Below are 21,582 nucleotides of genomic sequence, written 5' to 3' on the forward strand. Positions count from 1 at the left end.
AGAAGAGAAAACTGAGAGAGAAGAAGAGAAAGATGAGGGAGAAGAAGAGAAAGATGAGAGAAGAAGTGAAAGATGAGAGAGAAGAAGAGAAAGATGAGGGAGAAGAAGAGAAAAATGAGGGAGAAGAAGAGAAAAATGAGGGAGAAGAGAAAGATGAGGGAGAAGAAGAGAAAACTGAGAGAGAAGAAGAGAAAGATGAGAGAAGAAAAGAAAGATGAGGAGGAAGAACAAAAAGATGAGGGAGAAGAGAAAGATGAGAGAGAAGAGAAAGATGAGAGAGAAGAAGAGAAAGATGAGGGAGAAGAAAAGAAAGATAAGAGAGAAGAAGAGAAAGATGAGGGAGAAGAAGAGAAAGATGAGGGAGAAGAAGAGAAAGATGAGGGAGAAGAAGAGAAAGATGAGGGAGAAGAAAAGAAAGATAAGAGAGAAGAAGAGAAAGATGAGGGAGAAGAAGAGAAAGATGAGGGAGAAGAAGAGAAAGATGAGGGAGAAGAGAAAGATGAGAGAGAAGAAGAGAAAGATGAGAGAAGAGAAAGATGAGGGAGAAGAAGAGAAAGATGAGGGAGAAGAAGTGAAAGATGAGGGAGAAGAAGAGAAAGATGAGAGAGAAGAAGAGAAAGATGAGAGAAGAGAAAGATGAGGGAGAAGAAGGGAAAGATGAGAGAGAAGAGAAAGCTGAGGGAGAAGAAGAGAAAGATGAGAGAGAAGAAGAGAAAGATGAGGGAGAAGAAGAGAAAGATGAGAGAGAAGAAGTGAAAGATGAGAGAGAAGAAGAGAAAGATGAGGGAGAAGAAGAGAAAGATGAGAGAGAAGAAGAGAAAGATGAGGGAGAAGAAGAGAAAGATGAGAGAGAAGAAGTGAAAGATGAGAGAGAAGAAGAGAAAGATGAGGGAGAGGAAGAGAAAGATGAGAGAGAAGAGAAAGATGAGAGAGAGGAAGAGAAAGATGAGGAACAAGAAGAGAAAGATGAGAGAGAAGAAGAGAAAGATGAGGGAGAAGAAGAGAAAGATGAGAGAGAAGAAGAGAAAGATGAGGGAGAAGAAGAGAAAGATGAGAGAGAAGAAGTGAAAGATGAGAGAGAAGAAGAGAAAGATGAGGGAGAGGAAGAGAAAGATGAGAGAGAAGAGAAAGATGAGAGAGAGGAAGGGAAAGTTGAGGGACAAGAAGAGAAAGATGAGGAAGAAGAAGAGAAAGATGAGGGAAAAGAGAAAGATAAGAGAGAAGAAGAGAAAGATGAGAGAGAAGAAGTGAAAGATGAGAGAGAAGAAGAGAAAGATGAGGGAGAAGAAGAGAAAGGTGAGAGAGAAGAAGAGAAAGATGAGGGAGAAGAAGAGAAAGATGAGAGAGAAGAAGAGAAAGATGAGGGAGAAGAAGAGAAAGATGAGAGAGAAGAAGTGAAAGATGAGAGAGAAGAAGAGAAAGATGAGGGAGAAGAAGAGAAAGATGATAGAGAAGAAGAGAAAGATGAGAGAGAGGAAGAGAAAGATGAGGGACGAAGAGAAAGATGAGGAAGAAGAGAAAGATGAGGGAAAAGAGAAAGATGAGAGAGAAGAAGAGAAAACTGAGGGAGAAGAAGAGAAAGAAGAGAGAGAAGAGAAAGATGAGAGAGAAGAAGAGAAAGATGAGAGAGAAGAAGAGAAAGATGAGAGAAGAAGAGAAAGATGAGAGAAGAGAAAGATGAGGGAGAAGAAGAGAAAGATGATGGAGAAGAAGAGAAAGATGAGAGAGAAGAAGAGAAAGATGAGGGAGAAGAAGAGAAAGATGAGGGAGAAGAAGAGAAAGATGAGAGAGAAGAAGAGAAAGATGAGAAAGAAAAAGAGAAAGATGAGGGAGAAGAAGAGAAAGATGAGGGGGAAGAAGAGAAAGATGAGAGAGAAGAGAAAAATGAGAGAGAAGAAGAGAAAGATGAGAGAGAAGGGAAAGATGAGGAAGAAGAAGAGAAAGATGAGAGAAGAGAAAGATTAGAGAGAAGAAGAGAAAGATGAGGGAGGAAAGAGAAAGATGAGAGAGAAGAGAAAGATGAGAGAAGAAGAGAAAGTTGAGGGAGAAGAAGAGAAAGATGAGGGAGAAGAAGAGAAAACTGAGGGAGAAGAAGAGAAAAATGAAAGAAGAGAAAGCTGAGGGAGAAGAAGAGAAAGATGAGGGAGAAGAAGAGAAAAATGAGGGAGAAGAAGAGAAAAATGAGGGAGAAGAGAAAGATGAGGGAGAAGAAGAGAAAACAGAGAGAGAAGAAGAGAAAGATGAGGGAGAAGAAGAGAAAACTGAGAGAGAAGAAGAGAAAGATGAGGGAGAAGAAGAGAAAGATGAGAGAGAAGAAGTGAAAGATGAGAGAGAAGAAGAGAAAGATGAGGGAGAAGAAGAGAAAACAGAGAGAAGAGAAAGATGAGGGAGAAGAAGAGAAAACAGAGAGAAGAAGAGAAAGATGAGAGAGAAGAGAAAGATGAGAGAGAAGAAGAGAAAGATGAGGGGGAAGAAGAGAAAGATGAGAGAGAAGAAGAGAAAGATGAGGGAGAAGAAGAGAAAGATGAGAGAAGAAGAGAAAGATGAGAGAAGAGAAAGATGAGGGAGAAGAAGAGAAAGATGAGAGAGAAGAAGAGAAAGATGAGAGAGAAGAGAAAGATGAGGGAGAAGAAGAGAAAGATGAGGGAGAAGAAGAGAAAGATGAGAGAGAAGAAGAGAAAGATGAGAAAGAAGAAGAGAAAGATGAGGGAGAAGAAGAGAAAGATGAGGGGGAAGAAGAGAAAGATGAGAGAGAAGAAGAGAAAAATGAGAGAGAAGAAGAGAAAGATGAGAGAGAATGGAAAGATGAGGAAGAAGAAGAGAAAGATGAGAGAAGAGAAAGATTATAGAGAAGAAGAGAAAGATGAGGGAGGAAAGAGAAAGATGAGAGAGAAGAGAAAGATGAGAGAAGAAGAGAAAGTTGAGGGAGAAGAAGAGAAAGATGAGGGAGAAGAAGAGAAAACAGGGAGAAGAAGAGAAAAATGAAAGAAGAGAAAGCTGAGGGAGAAGAAGAGAAAGATGAGGGAGAAGAAGAGAAAAATGAGGGAGAAGAAGAGAAAAATGAGGGAGAAGAGAAAGATGAGGGAGAAGAAGAGAAAACAGAGAGAAGAAGAGAAAGATGAGAGAGAAGAAAAGAAAGATGAGAGAGAAGAGAAAGATGAGGGAGAAGAGAAAGATGAGGGAGAAGAAGAGAAAACTGAGAGAGAAGAAGAGAAAGATGAGGGAGAAGAAGAGAAAACTGAGAGAGAAGAAGAGAAAGATGAGGGAGAAGAAGAGAAAGATGAGAGAGAAGAAGTGAAAGATGAGAGAGAAGAAGAGAAAGATGAGGGAGAAGAAGAGAAAACAGAGAGAAGAAGAGAAAGATGAGGGAGAAGAAGAGAAAACAGAGAGAAGAAGAGAAAGATGAGAGAGAAGAAGAGAAAGATGAGAGAGAAGAAGAGAAAGATGAGGGGGAAGAAGAGAAAGATGAGAGAGAAGAAGAGAAAGATGAGGGAGAAGAAGAGAAAGATGAGAGAAGAAGAGAAAGATGAGAGAAGAGAAAGATGAGGGAGAAGAAGAGAAAGATGAGAGAGAAGAAGAGAAAGATGAGGGAGAAGAAGAGAAAGATGAGGGAGAAGAAGAGAAAGATGAGAGAGAAGAAGAGAAAGATGAGAAAGAAGAAGAGAAAGATGAGGGAGAAGAAGAGAAAGATGAGGGGGAAGAAGAGAAAGATGAGAGAGAAGAAGAGAAAAATGAGAGAGAAGAAGAGAAAGATGAGAGAGAAGGGAAAGATGAGGAAGAAGAAGAGAAAGATGAGAGAAGAGAAAGATTAGAGAGAAGAAGAGAAAAATGAGGGAGGAAAGAGAAAGATGAGAGAGAAGAGAAAGATGAGAGAAGAAGAGAAAGTTGAGGGAGAAGAAGAGAAAGATGAGGGAGAAGAAGAGAAAACTGAGGGAGAAGAAGAGAAAAATGAAAGAAGAGAAAGCTGAGGGAGAAGAAGAGAAAGATGAGGGAGAAGAAGAGAAAAATGAGGGAGAAGAAGAGAAAAATGAGGGAGAAGAGAAAGATGAGGGAGAAGAAGAGAAAACAGAGAGAAGAAGAGAAAGATGAGAGAGAAGAAAAGAAAGATGAGAGAGAAGAAGAGAAAGATGAGGGAGAAGAGAAAGATGAGGGACAAGAAGAGAAAACTGAGAGAGAAGAAGAGAAAGATGAGGGAGAAGAAGAGAAAACTGAGAAAGAGGAAGAGAAAGATGAGGGAGAAGAAGAGAAAGATGAGAGAGAAGAAGTGAAAGATGAGAGAGAAGAAGAGAAAGATGAGGGAGAAGAAGAGAAAACAGAGAGAAGAAGAGTAAGATGAGGGAGAAGAAGAGAAAACAGAGAGAAGAAGAGAAAGATGAGAGAGAAGAAGAGAAAGATGAGAGAGAAGAAGAGAAAGATGAGGGGGAAGAAGAGAAAGATGAGAGAGAAGAAGAGAAAGATGAGGGAGAAGAAGAGAAAGATGAGGGAGAAGAAGACAAAGATGAGAGAAAAGAAGAGAAAGATGAGAGAAAAGAAGAGAAAGATGAGGGAGAAGAAGAGAAAGATGAGAGAGAAGAAGAGGGGGAAGAAGACAAAGATGAGAGAGAAGAAGAGAAAGATGAGGGAGAAGAGAAAGAAAAGAGGGAAGAGAAAGATGAGAGAGAAGAGAAAGATGAGGGAGAAGAAGAGAAAGATGAGGGGGAAGAGAAAGATGAGAGAAAAGAAGAGAAAGATGAGAGAAGAAAATAAAAATGAGGGGGAAGAAGAGAAAGATGAGGGGGAAGAGAAAGATGAGGGAGAAGAGAAAGATCAGAGAGAAGAAGAGAAAGATGAGAGAGAAGAGAAAGATGAGGGAGAAGAAGAGAAAAATGAGAGAGGAAGATCAGGGAGAAGAAGAGAAAGATGAGGGGGAAGAGAAAGATGAGAGAAGAAGAGAAAGATGAGGGAGAAGAAGAGAAAGATGAATGAGAAGAAGAGAAAAATGAAGGAGAAGAAGAGAAAGATGAGGGGGAAGAGAAAGATGAGGGAGAAGAAGAGAAAGATGAGGGACAAGAAGCGAAAGATGAGAGAGAAGAGAAAGATGAGAGAAGAGAAAGATGAGGGAGAAGAGAAAGATGAAAGAGAAGAAGAGAAAAATGAGGGAGAAGAAGAGAAAGATGAGGGAGAAGAAGAGAAAGATGAGGGGGAAGAGAAAGATGAGGGAAAAGAAGAGAAAGATGAGAGAGAAGAAGAGAAAGATGAGGGAGAAGAAGAGAAAGATGAGAGAGAAGTGAAAGATGAGAGAGAAAGATGAGGGAGAAGAAGAGAAAGATGAGAGTGAAGAAGAGAAAGATGAGAGAGAGGAAGAGAAAGATGAGGGACAAGAAGAGAAAGATGAGGGAGAAGAAGAGAAAACTGAGAAAGAGGAAGAGAAAGATGAGGGAGAAGAAGAGAAAGATGAGAGAGAAGAAGTGAAAGATGAGAGAGAAGAAGAGAAAGATGAGGGAGAAGAAGAGAAAACAGAGAGAAGAAGAGTAAGATGAGGGAGAAGAAGAGAAAACAGAGAGAAGAAGAGAAAGATGAGAGAGAAGAAGAGAAAGATGAGAGAGAAGAAGAGAAAGATGAGGGGGAAGAAGAGAAAGATGAGAGAGAAGAAGAGAAAGATGAGGGAGAAGAAGAGAAAGATGAGGGAGAAGAAGACAAAGATGAGAGAAAAGAAGAGAAAGATGAGAGAAAAGAAGAGAAAGATGAGGGAGAAGAAGAGAAAGATGAGAGAGAAGAAGAGGGGGAAGAAGACAAAGATGAGAGAGAAGAAGAGAAAGATGAGGGAGAAGAGAAAGAAAAGAGGGAAGAGAAAGATGAGAGAGAAGAGAAAGATGAGGGAGAAGAAGAGAAAGATGAGGGGGAAGAGAAAGATGAGAGAAAAGAAGAGAAAGATGAGAGAAGAAAATAAAAATGAGGGGGAAGAAGAGAAAGATGAGGGGGAAGAGAAAGATGAGGGAGAAGAGAAAGATCAGAGAGAAGAAGAGAAAGATGAGAGAGAAGAGAAAGATGAGGGAGAAGAAGAGAAAAATGAGAGAGGAAGATCAGGGAGAAGAAGAGAAAGATGAGGGGGAAGAGAAAGATGAGAGAAGAAGAGAAAGATGAGGGAGAAGAAGAGAAAGATGAATGAGAAGAAGAGAAAAATGAAGGAGAAGAAGAGAAAGATGAGGGGGAAGAGAAAGATGAGGGAGAAGAAGAGAAAGATGAGGGACAAGAAGCGAAAGATGAGAGAGAAGAGAAAGATGAGAGAAGAGAAAGATGAGGGAGAAGAGAAAGATGAAAGAGAAGAAGAGAAAAATGAGGGAGAAGAAGAGAAAGATGAGGGAGAAGAAGAGAAAGATGAGGGGGAAGAGAAAGATGAGGGAAAAGAAGAGAAAGATGAGAGAGAAGAAGAGAAAGATGAGGGAGAAGAAGAGAAAGATGAGAGAGAAGTGAAAGATGAGAGAGAAAGATGAGGGAGAAGAAGAGAAAGATGAGAGTGAAGAAGAGAAAGATGAGAGAGAGGAAGAGAAAGATGAGGGACAAGAAGAGAAAGATGAGGGAGAAGAGGAGAAAGATGAGGAAGAAGAACAGAAAGATGAGGGAAAAGAGAAAGATGAGGGGGAAGAGAAAGATGAGAGAAGAAGAGAAAGATGAGAGAGAAGAAGAGAAAGATGAGAGAGAAGAAGAGAAAGATGAGAGAGAAGAAGAGAAAGATGAGAGAAGAGAAAGATGAGGGAGAAGAAGAGAAAGATGAGAGAGAAGAAGAGAAAGATGAGGGAGAAGAAGAGAAAGATGAGAGAGAAGAGAAAGATGAGAGAGAGGAAGAGAAAGATGAGGGACAAGAAGAGAAAGATGAGGAATAAGAAGAGAAAGATGAGGGGGAAGAGAAAGATGAGGGAAAAGAAGAGAAAGATGAGAGAGAAGAAGAGAAAGATGAGGGAGAAGAAGAGAAAGATGAGAGAGAAGAAGTGAAAGATGAGAGAGAAGAAGAGAAAGATGAGGGAGAAGAAGAGAAAGATGAGAGAGAAGAAGAGAAAGATGAGAGAGGAAGAGAAAGATGAGGGACAAGAAGAGAAAGATGAGGGAGAAGAGGAGAAAGATGAGGAAGAAGAAGAGAAAGATGAGGGAAAAGAGAAAGATGAGGGGGAAGAGAAAGATGAGAGAAGAAGAGAAAGATGAGAGAGAAGAAGAGAAAGATGAGAGAGAAGAAGAGAAAGATGAGAGAGAAGAGAAAGATGAGAGAAGAGAAAGATGAGGGAGAAGAAGAGAAAGATGAGAGAGAAGAAGAGAAAGATGAGGGAGAAGAGAAAGATGAGGGAGAAGAAGAGAAAGATGAGAGAGAAGAAGAGAAAGATGAGAAAGAAGAAGAGAAAGATGAGGGAGAAAAAGAGAAAGATGAGGGGGAAGAAGAGAAAGATGATAGAGAAGAAGAGAAAAATGAGAGAGAAGAAGAGAAAGATGAGAGAGAAGGGAAAGATGAGGAAGAAGAAGAGAAAGATGAGAGAAGAGAAAGATTAGAGAGAAGAAGAGAAAGATGAGGGAGAAAAGAGAAAGATGAGAGAGAAGAGAAAGATGAGAGAAGAAGAGAAAGTTGAGGGAGAAGAAGAGAAAGATGAGGGAGAAGAAGAGAAAACTGAGGGAGAAGAAGAGAAAAATGAAAGAAGAGAAAGCTGAGGGAGAAGAAGAGAAAAATGAGGGAGAAGAAGAGAAAAATGAGGGAGAAGAGAAAGATGAGGGAGAAGAAGAGAAAACAGAGAGAAGAAGAGAAAGATGAGAGAGAAGAAAAGAAAGATGAGAGAGAAGAAGAGAAAGATGAGGGAGAAGAGAAAGATGAGAGAAGAAGAGAAAGATGAGAGAAGAGAAAGATGAGGGAGAAGAAGAGAAAACTGAGAGAGAAGAAGAGAAAGATGAGGGAGAAGAAGAGAAAACTGAGAGAGAAGAAGAGAAAGATGAGGGAGAAGAAGAGAAAGATGAGAGAGAAGAAGTGAAAGATGAGAGAGAAGAAGAGAAAGATGAGGGAGAAGAAGAGAAAACAGAGAGAAGAGAAAGATGAGGGAGAAGAAGAGAAAACAGAGAGAAGAAGAGAAAGATGAGAGAGAAGAAGAGAAAGATGAGAGAGAAGAAGAGAAAGATGAGGGGGAAGAAGAGAAAGATGAGAGAGAAGAAGAGAAAGATGAGGGAGAAGAAGAGAAAGATGAGAGAAGAAGAGAAAGATGAGAGAAGAGAAAGATGAGGGAGAAGAAGAGAAAGATGAGAGAGAAGAGAAAGATGAGAGAGAAGAAGAGAAAGATGAGGGAGAAGAAGAGAAAGATGAGGGAGAAGAAGAGAAAGATGAGAGAGAAGATGAGAAAGATGAGAAAGAAGAAGAGAAAGATGAGGGGGAAGAAGAGAAAGATGAGGGAGAAGAAGAGAAAGATGACAGAGAAGAAGAGAAAGATGAGAGAGAGGAAGAGAAAGATGAGGGACGAAGAGAAAGATGAGGAAGAAGAGAAAGATGAGGGAAAAGAGAAAGATGAGAGAGAAGAGAAAACTGAGGGAGAAGAAGAGAAAGAAGAGAGAGAAGTGAAAGATGAGAGAGAAGAAGAGAAAGATGAGGGAGAAGTGAAAGATGAGAGAGAAGAAGAGAAAGATGAGGGAGAAGAAGAAAAAGATGAGAGAGAAGTGAAAGATGAGAGAGAAGAAGAGAAAGATGAGGGAGAAGAAGAGAAAGATGAGAGAGAAGAAGAGAAAGATGAGGGAGAAGAAGAGAAAGATGAGAGAGAAGAAGAGAAAGATGAGGGAGAAGAAGAGAAAGATGAGAGAGAAGAAGTGAAAGATGAGAGAGAAGAAGAGAAAGATGAGGGAGAAGAAGAGAAAGATGAGAGAGAAGAAGTGAAAGATGAGAGAGAAGAAGAGAAAAATGAGGGAGAAGAAGAGAAAGATTAGAGAGAAGAAGAGAAAGATGAGGGAGAAGAAGAGAAAGATGAGAGAGAAGAAGAGAAAGATGAGGGAGAAGAAGAGAAAGATGAGAGAGAAGAAGTGAAGGATGAGAGAGAAGAAGAGAAAGATGAGGGAGAAGAAGAGAAAGATGAGAGAGAAGAAGAGAAAGATGAGAGAGAGGAAGAGAAAGATGAGGGACGAAGAGAAAGATGAGGAAGAAGAGAAAGATGAGGGAAAAGAGAAAGATGAGAGAGAAGAAGAGAAAACTGAGGGAGAAGAAGAGAAAGAAGAGAGAGAAGAGAAATATGAGAGAGAAGAAGAGAAAGATGAGAGAGAAGAAGAGAAAGATGAGAGAAGAAGAGAAAGATGAGAGAAGAGAAAGATGAGGGAGAAGAAGAGAAAGATGAGGGAGAAGAAGAGAAAGATGAGAGAGAAGAAGAGAAAGATGAGGGAGAAGAAGAGAAAGATGAGGGAGAAGAAGAGAAAGATGAGAGAGAAGAAGAGAAAGATGAGAAAGAAGAAGAGAAAGATGAGGGAGAAGAAGAGAAAGATGAGGGGGAAGAAGAGAAAGATGAGAGAGAAGAGAAAAATGAGAGAGAAGAAGAGAAAGATGAGAGAGAAGGGAAAGATGAGGAAGAAGAAGAGAAAGATGAGAGAAGAGAAAGATTAGAGAGAAGAAGAGAAAGATGAGGGAGGAAAGAGAAAGATGAGAGAGAAGAGAAAGATGAGAGAAGAAGATAAAGTTGAGGGAGAAGAAGAGAAAGATGAGGGAGAAGAAGAGAAAACTGAGGGAGAAGAAGAGAAAAATGAAAGAAGAGAAAGCTGAGGGAGAAGAAGAGAAAAATGAGGGAGAAGAAGAGAAAAATGAGGGAGAAGAGAAAGATGAGGGAGAAGAAGAGAAAACAGAGAGAAGAAGAGAAAGATGAGAGAAGAAAAGAAAGATGAGAGAGAAGAAGAGAAAGATGAGGGAGAAGAGAAAGATGAGAGAAGAAGAGAAAGATGAGAGAAGAGAAAGATGAGGGAGAAGAAGAGAAAACTGAGAGAGAAGAAGAGAAAGATGAGGGAGAAGAAGAGAAAACTGAGAGAGAAGAAGAGAAAGATGAGGGAGAAGAAGAGAAAGATGAGAGAGAAGAAGTGAAAGATGAGAGAGAAGAAGAGAAAGATGAGGGAGAAGAAGAGAAAACAGAGAGAAGAGAAAGATGAGGGAGAAGAAGAGAAAACAGAGAGAAGAAGAGAAAGATGAGAGAGAAGAAGAGAAAGATGAGAGAGAAGAAGAGAAAGATGAGGGGGAAGAAGAGAAAGATGAGAGAGAAGAAGAGAAAGATGAGGGAGAAGAAGAGAAAGATGAGAGAAGAAGAGAAAGATGAGAGAAGAGAAAGATGAGGGAGAAGAAGAGAAAGATGAGAGAGAAGAAGAGAAAGATGAGAGAGAAGAAGAGAAAGATGAGGGAGAAGAAGAGAAAGATGAGGGAGAAGAAGAGAAAGATGAGAGAGAAGATGAGAAAGATGAGAAAGAAGAAGAGAAAGATGAGGGAGAAGAAGAGAAAGATGAGGGGGAAGAAGAGAAAGATGAGGGAGAAGAAGAGAAAGATGACAGAGAAGAAGAGAAAGATGAGAGAGAGGAAGAGAAAGATGAGGGACGAAGAGAAAGATGAGGAAGAAGAGAAAGATGAGGGAAAAGAGAAAGATGAGAGAGAAGAGAAAACTGAGGGAGAAGAAGAGAAAGAAGAGAGAGAAGAGAAAGATGAGAGAGAAGAGAAAGATGAGAGAGAAGAAGAGAAAGATGAGAGAAGAAGAGAAAGATGAGAGAAGAGAAAGATGAGGGAGAAGAAGAGAAAGATGAGGGAGAAGAAGAGAAAGATGAGAGAGAAGAAGAGAAAGATGAGGGAGAAGAAGAGAAAGATGAGGGAGAAGAAGAGAAAGATGAGAGAGAAGAAGAGAAAGATGAGAAAGAAGAAGAGAAAGATGAGGGAGAAGAAGAGAAAGATGAGGGGGAAGAAGAGAAAGATGAGAGAGAAGAAGAGAAAAATGAGAGAGAAGAAGAGAAAGATGAGAGAGAAGGGAAAGATGAGGAAGAAGAAGAGAAAGATGAGAGAAGAGAAAGGTTAGAGAGAAGAAGAGAAAGATGAGGGAGGAAAGAGAAAGATGAGAGAGAAGAGAAAAATGAGAGAAGAAGAGAAAGTTGAGGGAGAAGAAGAGAAAGATGAGGGAGAAGAAGAGAAAACTGAGGGAGAAGAAGAGAAAAATGAAAGAAGAGAAAACTGAGGGAGAAGAAGAGAAAGATGAGGGAGAAGAAGAGAAAAATGAGGGAGAAGAAGAGAAAAATGAGGGAGAAGAGAAAGATGAGGGAGAAGAAGAGAAAACAGAGAGAAGAGAAAGATGAGAGAGAAGAAAAGAAAGATGAGAGAGAAGAAGAGAAAGATAAGGGATAAGAAAAAGATGAGGGAGAAGAAGGGAAAACTGAGAGAGAAGAAGAGAAAGATGAGGGAGAAGAAGAGAAAACTGAGAGAGAAGAAGAGAAAGATGAGGGAGAAGAAGAGAAAGATGAGAGAAGAAGTGAAAGATGAGAGAGAAGAAGAGAAAGATGAGGGAGAAGAAGAGAAAAATGAGGGAGAAGAAGAGAAAAATGAGGGAGAAGAGAAAGATGAGAGAGAAGAGAAAGATGAGAGAGAAGAAGAGAAAGATGAGGGAGAAGAAAAGAAAGATAAGAGAGAAGAAGAGAAAGATGAGGGAGAAGAAGAGAAAGATGAGGGAGAAGAAGAGAAAGATGAGGGAGAAGAAGAGAAAGATGAGGGAGAAGAAAAGAAAGATAAGAGAGAAGAAGAGAAAGATGAGGGAGAAGAAGAGAAAGATGAGGGAGAAGAAGAGAAAGATGAGGGAGAAGAGAAAGATGAGAGAGAAGAAGAGAAAGATGAGAGAAGAGAAAGATGAGGGAGAAGAAGAGAAAGATGAGGGAGAAGAAGTGAAAGATGAGGGAGAAGAAGAGAAAGATGAGAGAGAAGAAGAGAAAGATGAGAGAAGAGAAAGATGAGGGAGAAGAAGGGAAAGATGAGAGAGAAGAGAAAGCTGAGGGAGAAGAAGAGAAAGATGAGAGAGAAGAAGAGAAAGATGAGGGAGAAGAAGAGAAAGATGAGAGAGAAGAAGTGAAAGATGAGAGAGAAGAAGAGAAAGATGAGGGAGAAGAAGAGAAAGATGAGAGAGAAGAAGAGAAAGATGAGGGAGAAGAAGAGAAAGATGAGAGAGAAGAAGTGAAAGATGAGAGAGAAGAAGAGAAAGATGAGGGAGAGGAAGAGAAAGATGAGAGAGAAGAGAAAGATGAGAGAGAGGAAGAGAAAGATGAGGAACAAGAAGAGAAAGATGAGAGAGAAGAAGAGAAAGATGAGGGAGAAGAAGAGAAAGATGAGAGAGAAGAAGAGAAAGATGAGGGAGAAGAAGAGAAAGATGAGAGAGAGTGAAAGATGAGAGAGAAGAAGAGAAAGATGAGGGAGAGGAAGAGAAAGATGAGAGAGAAGAGAAAGATGAGAGAGAGGAAGGGAAAGTTGAGTGACAAGAAGAGAAAGATGAGGAAGAAGAAGAGAAAGATGAGGGAAAAGAGAAAGATAAGAGAGAAGAAGAGAAAGATGAGAGAGAAGAAGTGAAAGATGAGAGAGAAGAAGAGAAAGATGAGGGAGAAGAAGAGAAAGGTGAGAGAGAAGAAGAGAAAGATGAGGGAGAAGAAGAGAAAGATGAGAGAGAAGAAGAGAAAGATGAGAAGAAGAGAAAGATGAGAGAGAAGAAGTGAAAGATGAGAGAGAAGAAGAGAAAGATGAGGGAGAAGAAGAGAAAGATGATAGAGAAGAAGAGAAAGATGAGAGAGAGGAAGAGAAAGATGAGGGACGAAGAGAAAGATGAGGAAGAAGAGAAAGATGAGGGAAAAGAGAAAGATGAGAGAGAAGAAGAGAAAACTGAGGGAGAAGAAGAGAAAGAAGAGAGAGAAGAGAAAGATGAGAGAGAAGAAGAGAAAGATGAGAGAGAAGAAGAGAAAGATGAGAGAAGAAGAGAAAGATGAGAGAAGAGAAAGATGAGGGAGAAGAAGAGAAAGATGAGGGAGAAGAAGAGAAAGATGAGAGAGAAGAAGAGAAAGATGAGGGAGAAGAAGAGAAAGATGAGGGAGAAGAAGAGAAAGATGAGAGAGAAGAAGAGAAAGATGAGAAAGAAGAAGAGAAAGATGAGGGAGAAGAAGAGAAAGATGAGGGGGAAGAAGAGAAAGATGAGAGAGAAGAGAAAAATGAGAGAGAAGAAGAGAAAGATGAGAGAGAAGGGAAAGATGAGGAAGAAGAAGAGAAAGATGAGAGAAGAGAAAGATTAGAGAGAAGAAGAGAAAGATGAGGGAGGAAAGAGAAAGATGAGAGAGAAGAGAAAGATGAGAGAAGAAGAGAAAGTTGAGGGAGAAGAAGAGAAAGATGAGGGAGAAGAAGAGAAAACTGAGGGAGAAGAAGAGAAAAATGAAAGAAGAGAAAGCTGAGGGAGAAGAAGAGAAAGATGAGGGAGAAGAAGAGAAAAATGAGGGAGAAGAAGAGAAAAATGAGGGAGAAGAGAAAGATGAGGGAGAAGAAGAGAAAACAGAGAGAGAAGAAGAGAAAGATGAGGGAGAAGAAGAGAAAACTGAGAGAGAAGAAGAGAAAGATGAGGGAGAAGAAGAGAAAGATGAGAGAGAAGAAGTGAAAGATGAGAGAGAAGAAGAGAAAGATGAGGGAGAAGAAGAGAAAACAGAGAGAAGAGAAAGATGAGGGAGAAGAAGAGAAAACAGAGAGAAGAAGAGAAAGATGAGAGAGAAGAGAAAGATGAGAGAGAAGAAGAGAAAGATGAGGGAGAAGAAGAGAAAGATGAGAGAAGAAGAGAAAGATGAGAGAAGAGAAAGATGAGGGAGAAGAAGAGAAAGATGAGAGAGAAGAAGAGAAAGATGAGAGAGAAGAGAAAGATGAGGGAGAAGAAGAGAAAGATGAGGGAGAAGAAGAGAAAGATGAGAGAGAAGAAGAGAAAGATGAGAAAGAAGAAGAGAAAGATGAGGGAGAAGAAGAGAAAGATGAGGGGGAAGAAGAGAAAGATGAGAGAGAAGAAGAGAAAAATGAGAGAGAAGAAGAGAAAGATGAGAGAGAATGGAAAGATGAGGAAGAAGAAGAGAAAGATGAGAGAAGAGAAAGATTAGAGAGAAGAAGAGAAAGATGAGGGAGGAAAGAGAAAGATGAGAGAGAAGAGAAAGATGAGAGAAGAAGAGAAAGTTGAGGGAGAAGAAGAGAAAGATGAGGGAGAAGAAGAGAAAACAGGGAGAAGAAGAGAAAAATGAAAGAAGAGAAAGCTGAGGGAGAAGAAGAGAAAGATGAGGGAGAAGAAGAGAAAAATGAGGGAGAAGAAGAGAAAAATGAGGGAGAAGAGAAAGATGAGGGAGAAGAAGAGAAAACAGAGAGAAGAAGAGAAAGATGAGAGAGAAGAAAAGAAAGATGAGAGAGAAGAAGAGAAAGATGAGGGAGAAGAGAAAGATGAGAGAAGAAGAGAAAGATGAGAGAAGAGAAAGATGAGGGAGAAGAAGAGAAAACTGAGAGAGAAGAAGAGAAAGATGAGGGAGAAGAAGAGAAAACTGAGAGAGAAGAAGAGAAAGATGAGGGAGAAGAAGAGAAAGATGAGAGAGAAGAAGTGAAAGATGAGAGAGAAGAAGAGAAAGATGAGGGAGAAGAAGAGAAAACAGAGAGAAGAGAAAGATGAGGGAGAAGAAGAGAAAACAGAGAGAAGAAGAGAAAGATGAGAGAGAAGAAGAGAAAGATGAGAGAGAAGAAGAGAAAGATGAGGGGGAAGAAGAGAAAGATGAGAGAGAAGAAGAGAAAGATGAGGGAGAAGAAGAGAAAGATGAGAGAAGAAGAGAAAGATGAGAGAAGAGAAAGATGAGGGAGAAGAAGAGAAAGATGAGAGAGAAGAAGAGAAAGATGAGAGAGAAGAAGAGAAAGATGAGGGAGAAGAAGAGAAAGATGAGGGAGAAGAAGAGAAAGATGAGAGAGAAGATGAGAAAGATGAGAAAGAAGAAGAGAAAGATGAGGGAGAAGAAGAGAAAGATGAGGGGGAAGAAGAGAAAGATGAGGGAGAAGAAGAGAAAGATGACAGAGAAGAAGAGAAAGATGAGAGAGAGGAAGAGAAAGATGAGGGACGAAGAGAAAGATGAGGAAGAAGAGAAAGATGAGGGAAAAGAGAAAGATGAGAGAGAAGAGAAAACTGAGGGAGAAGAAGAGAAAGAAGAGAGAGAAGAGAAAGATGAGAGAGAAGAGAAAGATGAGAGAGAAGAAGAGAAAGATGAGAGAAGAAGAGAAAGATGAGAGAGAAGAAGAGAAAGATGAGGGAGAAGAAGAGAAAGATGAGGGAGAAGAAGAGAAAGATGAGAGAGAAGAAGAGAAAGATGAGAAAGAAGAAGAGAAAGATGAGGGAGAAGAAGAGAAAGATGAGGGGGAAGAAGAGAAAGATGAGAGAGAAGAAGAGAAAAATGAGAGAGAAGAAGAGAAAGATGAGAGAGAAGGGAAAGATGAGGAAGAAGAAGAGAAAGATGAGAGAAGAGAAAGGTTAGAGAGAAGAAGAGAAAGATGAGGGAGGAAAGAGAAAGATGAGAGAGAAGAGAAAAATGAGAGAAGAAGAGAAAGTTGAGGGAGAAGAAGAGAAAGATGAGGGAGAAGAAGAGAAAACTGAGGGAGAAGAAGAGAAAAATGAAAGAAGAGAAAACTGAGGGAGAAGAAGAGAAAGATGAGGGAGAAGAAGAGAAAAATGAGGGAGAAGAAGAGAAAAATGAGGGAGAAGAGAAAGATGAGGGAGAAGAAGAGAAAACAGAGAGAAGAGAAAGATGAGAGAGAAGAAAAGAAAGATGAGAGAGAAGAAGAGAAAGATGAGGGAGAAGAAAAAGATGAGGGAGAAGAAGGGAAAACTGAGAGAGAAGAAGAGAAAGATGAGGGAGAAGAAGAGAAAACTGAGAGAGAAGAAGAGAAAGATGAGGGAGAAGAAGAGAAAGATGAGAGAAGAAGTGAAAGATGAGAGAGAAGAAGAGAAAGATGAGGGAGAAGAAGAGAAAAATGAGGGAGAAGAAGAGAAAAATGAGGGAGAAGAGAAAGATGAGGGAGAAGAAGAGAAAACTGAGAGAGAAGAAGAGAAAGATGAGAGAAGAAAAGAAAGATGAGGAGGAAGAACAAAAAGATGAGGGAGAAGAGAAAGATGAGAGAGAAGAGAAAGATGAGAGAGAAGAAGAGAAAGATGAGGGAGAAGAAAAGAAAGATAAGAGAGAAGAAGAGAAAGATGAGGGAGAAGAAGAGAAAGATGAGGGAGAAGAAGAGAAAGATGAGGGAGAAGAAGAGAAAGATGAGGGAGAAGAAAAGAAAGATAAGAGAGAAGAAGAGAAAGATGAGGGAGAAGAAGAGAAAGATGAGGGAGAAGAAGAGAAAGATGAGGGAGAAGAGAAAGATGAGAGAGAAGAAGAGAAAGATGAGAGAAGAGAAAGATGAGGGAGAAGAAGAGAAAGATGAGGGAGAAGAAGTGAAAGATGAGGGAGAAGAAGAGAAAGATGAGAGAGAAGAAGAGAAAGATGAGAGAAGAGAAAGATGAGGGAGAAGAAGGGAAAGATGAGAGAGAAGAGAAAGCTGAGGGAGAAGAAGAGAAAGATGAGAGAGAAGAAGAGAAAGATGAGGGAGAAGAAGAGAAAGATGAGAGAGAAGAAGTGAAAGATGAGAGAGAAGAAGAGAAAGATGAGGGAGAAGAAGAGAAAGATGAGAGAGAAGAAGAGAAAGATGAGGGAGAAGAAGAGAAAGATGAGAGAGAAGAAGTGAAAGATGAGAGAGAAGAAGAGAAAGATGAGGGAGAGGAAGAGAAAGATGAGAGAGAAGAGAAAGATGAGAGAGAGGAAGAGAAAGATGAGGAACAAGAAGAGAAAGATGAGAGAGAAGAAGAGAAAGATGAGGGAGAAGAAGAGAAAGATGAGAGAGAAGAAGAGAAAGATGAGGGAGAAGAAGAGAAAGATGAGAGAGAAGAAGTGAAAGATGAGAGAGAAGAAGAGAAAGATGAGGGAGAGGAAGAGAAAGATGAGAGAGAAGAGAAAGATGAGAGAGAGGAAGGGAAAGTTGAGGGACAAGAAGAGAAAGATGAGGAAGAAGAAGAGAAAGATGAGGGAAAAGAGAAAGATAAGAGAGAAGAAGAGAAAGATGAGAGAGAAGAAGTGAAAGATGAGAGAGAAGAAGAGAAAGATGAGGGAGAAGAAGAGAAAGGTGAGAGAGAAGAAGAGAAAGATGAGGGAGAAGAAGAGAAAGATGAGAGAGAAGAAGAGAAAGATGAGGGAGAAGAAGAGAAAGATGAGAGAGAAGAAGTGAAAGATGAGAGAGAAGAAGAGAAAGATGAGGGAGAAGAAGAGAAAGATGATAGAGAAGAAGAGAAAGATGAGAGAGAGGAAGAGAAAGATGAGGGACGAAGAGAAAGATGAGGAAGAAGAGAAAGATGAGGGAAAAGAGAAAGATGAGAGAGAAGAAGAGAAAACTGAGGGAGAAGAAGAGAAAGAAGAGAGAGAAGAGAAAGATGAGAGAGAAGAAGAGAAAGATGAGAGAAGAAGAGAAAGATGAGAGAAGAAGAGAAAGATGAGAGAAGAGAAAGATGAGGGAGAAGAAGAGAAAGATGAGGGAGAAGAAGAGAAAGATGAGAGAGAAGAAGAGAAAGATGAGGGAGAAGAAGAGAAAGATGAGGGAGAAGAAGAGAAAGATGAGAGAGAAGAAGAGAAAGATGAGAAAGAAGAAGAGAAAGATGAGGGAGAAGAAGAGAAAGATGAGGGGGAAGAAGAGAAAGATGAGAGAGAAGAGAAAAATGAGAGAGAAGAAGAGAAAGATGAGAGAGAAGGGAAAGATGAGGAAGAAGAAGAGAAAGATGAGAGAAGAGAAAGATTAGAGAGAAGAAGAGAAAGATGAGGGAGGAAAGAGAAAGATGAGAGAGAAGAGAAAGATGAGAGAAGAAGAGAAAGTTGAGGGAGAAGAAGAGAAAGATGAGGGAGAAGAAGAGAAAACTGAGGGAGAAGAAGAGAAAAATGAAAGAAGAGAAAGCTGAGGGAGAAGAAGAGAAAGATGAGGGAGAAGAAGAGAAAAATGAGGGAGAAGAAGAGAAAAATGAGGGAGAAGAGAAAGATGAGGGAGAAGAAGAGAAAACTGAGAGAGAAGAAGAGAAAGATGAGGGAGAAGAAGAGAAAGATGAGAGAGAAGAAGTGAAAGATGAGAGAGAAGAAGAGAAAGATGAGGGAGAAGAAGAGAAAACAGAGAGAAGAGAAAGATGAGGGAGAAGAAGAGAAAACAGAGAGAAGAAGAGAAAGATGAGAGAGAAGAGAAAGATGAGAGAGAAGAAGAGAAAGATGAGGGGGAAGAAGAGAAAGATGAGAGAGAAGAAGAGAAAGATGAGGGAGAAGAAGAGAAAGATGAGAGAAGAAGAGAAAGATGAGAGAAGAGAAAGATAAGGGAGAAGAAGAGAAAGATGAGAGAGAAGAAGAGAAAGATGAGAGAGAAGAGAAAGATGAGGGAGAAGAAGAGAAAGATGAGGGAGAAGAAGAGAAAGATGAGAGAGAAGAAGAGAAAGATGAGAAAGAAGAAGAGAAAGATGAGGGAGAAGAAGAGAAAGATGAGGGGGAAGAAGAGAAAGATGAGAGAGAAGAAGAGAAAAATGAGAGAGAAGAAGAGAAAGATGAGAGAGAATGGAAAGATGAGGAAGAAGAAGAGAAAGATGAGAGAAGAGAAAGATTATAGAGAAGAAGAGAAAGATGAGGGAGGAAAGAGAAAGATGAGAGAGAAGAGAAAGATGAGAGAAGAAGAGAAAGTTGAGGGAGAAGAAGAGAAAGATGAGGGAGAAGAAGAGAAAACAGGGAGAAGAAGAGAAAAATGAAAGAAGAGAAAGCTGAGGGAGAAGAAGAGAAAGATGAGGGAGAAGAAGAGAAAAATGAGGGAGAAGAAGAGAAAAATGAGGGAGAAGAGAAAGATGAGGGAGAAGAAGAGAAAACAGAGAGAAGAAGAGAAAGATGAGAGAGAAGAAAAGAAAGATGAGAGAGAAGAAGAGAAAGATGAGGGAGAAGAGAAAGATGAGGGAGAAGAAGAGAAAACTGAGAGAGAAGAAGAGAAAGATGAGGGAGAAGAAGAGAAAACTGAGAGAGAAGAAGAGAAAGATGAGGGAGAAGAAGAGAAAGATGAGAGAGAAGAAGTGAAAGATGAGAGAGAAGAAGAGAAAGATGAGGGAGAAGAAGAGAAAACAGAGAGAAGAAGAGAAAGATGAGGGAGAAGAAGAGAAAACAGAGAGAAGAAGAGAAAGATGAGAGAGAAGAAGAGAAAGATGAGAGAGAAGAAGAGAAAGATGAGGGGGAAGAAGAGAAAGATGAGAGAGAAGAAGAGAAAGATGAGGGAGAAGAAGAGAAAGATGAGAGAAGAAGAGAAAGATGAGAGAAGAGAAAGATGAGGGAGAAGAAGAGAAAGATGAGAGAGAAGAAGAGAAAGATGAGGGAGAAGAAGAGAAAGATGAGGGAGAAGAAGAGAAAGATGAGAGAGAAGAAGAGAAAGATGAGAAAGAAGAAGAGAAAGATGAGGGAGAAGAAGAGAAAGATGAGGGGGAAGAAGAGAAAGATGAGAGAGAAGAAGAGAAAAATGAGAGAGAAGAAGAGAAAGATGAGAGAGAAGGGAAAGATGAGGAAGAAGAAGAGAAAGATGAGAGAAGAGAAAGATTAGAGAGAAGAAGAGAAAAATGAGGGAGGAAAGAGAAAGATGAGAGAGAAGAGAAAGATGAGAGAAGAAGAGAAAGTTGAGGGAGAAGAAGAGAAAGATGAGGGAGAAGAAGAGAAAACTGAGGGAGAAGAAGAGAAAAATGAAAGAAGAGAAAGCTGAGGGAGAAGAAGAGAAAGATAAGGGAGAAGAAGAGAAAAATGAGGGAGAAGAAGAGAAAAATGAGGGAGAAGAGAAAGATGAGGGAGAAGAAGAGAAAACAGAGAGAAGAAGAGAAAGATGAGAGAGAAGAAAAGAAAGATGAGAGAGAAGAAGAGAAAGATGAGGGAGAAGAGAAAGATGAGGGACAAGAAGAGAAAACTGAGAGAGAAGAAGAGAAAGATGAGGGAGAAGAAGAGAAAACTGAGAAAGAGGAAGAGAAAGATGAGGGAGAAGAAGAGAAAGATGAGAGAGAAGAAGTGAAAGATGAGAGAGAAGAAGAGAAAGATGAGGGAGAAGAAGAGAAAACAGAGAGAAGAAGAGTAAGATGAGGGAGAAGAAGAGAAAACAGAGAGAAGAAGAGAAAGATGAGAGAGAAGAAGAGAAAGATGAGAGAGAAGAAGAGAAAGATGAGGGGGAAGAAGAGAAAGATGAGAGAGAAGAAGAGAAAGATGAGGGAGAAGAAGAGAAAGATGAGGGAGAAGAAGACAAAGATGAGAGAAAAGAAGAGAAAGATGAGAGAAAAGAAGAGAAAGATGAGGGAGAAGAAGAGAAAGATGAGAGAGAAGAAGAGGGGGAAGAAGACAAAGATGAGAGAGAAGAAGAGAAAGATGAGGGAGAAGAGAAAGAAAAGAGGGAAGAGAAAGATGAGAGAGAAGAGAAAGATGAGGGAGAAGAAGAGAAAGATGAGGGGGAAGAGAAAGATGAGAGAAAAGAAGAGAAAGATGAGAGAAGAAAATAAAAATGAGGGGGAAGAAGAGAAAGATGAGGGGGAAGAGAAAGATGAGGGAGAAGAGAAAGATCAGAGAGAAGAAGAGAAAGATGAGAGAGAAGAGAAAGATGAGGGAGAAGAAGAGAAAAATGAGAGAGGAAGATCAGGGAGAAGAAGAGAAAGATGAGGGGGAATAGAAAGATGAGAGAAGAAGAGAAAGATGAGGGAGAAGAAGAGAAAGATGAATGAGAAGAAGAGAAAAATGAAGGAGAAGAAGAGAAAGATGAGGGGGAAGAGAAAGATGAGGGAGAAGAAGAGAAAGATGAGGGACAAGAAGCGAAAGATGAGAGAGAAGAGAAAGATGAGAGAAGAGAAAGATGAGGGAGAAGAGAAAGATGAAAGAGAAGAAGAGAAAAATGAGGGAGAAGAAGAGAAAGATGAGGGAGAAGAAGAGAAAGATGAGGGGGAAGAGAAAGATGAGGGAAAAGAAGAGAAAGATGAGAGAGAAGAAGAGAAAGATGAGGGAGAAGAAGAGAAAGATGAGAGAGAAGTGAAAGATGAGAGAGAAAGATGAGGGAGAAGAAGAGAAAGATGAGAGTGAAGAAGAGAAAGATGAGAGAGAGGAAGAGAAAGATGAGGGACAAGAAGAGAAAGATGAGGGAGAAGAGGAGAAAGATGAGGAAGAAGAAGAGAAAGATGAGGGAAAAGAGAAAGATGAGGGGGAAGAGAAAGATGAGAGAAGAAGAGAAAGATGAGAGAGAAGAAGAGAAAGATGAGAGAGAAGAAGAGAAAGATGAGAGAGAAGAAGAGAAAGATGAGAGAAGAGAAAGATGAGGGAGAAGAAGAGAAAGATGAGAGAGAAGAAGAGAAAGATGAGGGAGAAGAAGAGAAAGATGAGAGAGAAGAGAAAGATGAGAGAGAGGAAGAGAAAGATGAGGGACAAGAAGAGAAAGATGAGGAAGAAGAAGAGAAAGATGAGGGGGAAGAGAAAGATGAGGGAAAAGAAGAGAAAGATGAG

The sequence above is a fragment of the Dendrobates tinctorius genome, unplaced genomic scaffold (assembly GCF_039654945.1).
Source record: "Dendrobates tinctorius isolate UK_male_01 unplaced genomic scaffold, ASM3965494v1 ptg000515l, whole genome shotgun sequence".
Lineage (NCBI taxonomy): Eukaryota > Metazoa > Chordata > Amphibia > Anura > Dendrobatidae > Dendrobates > Dendrobates tinctorius.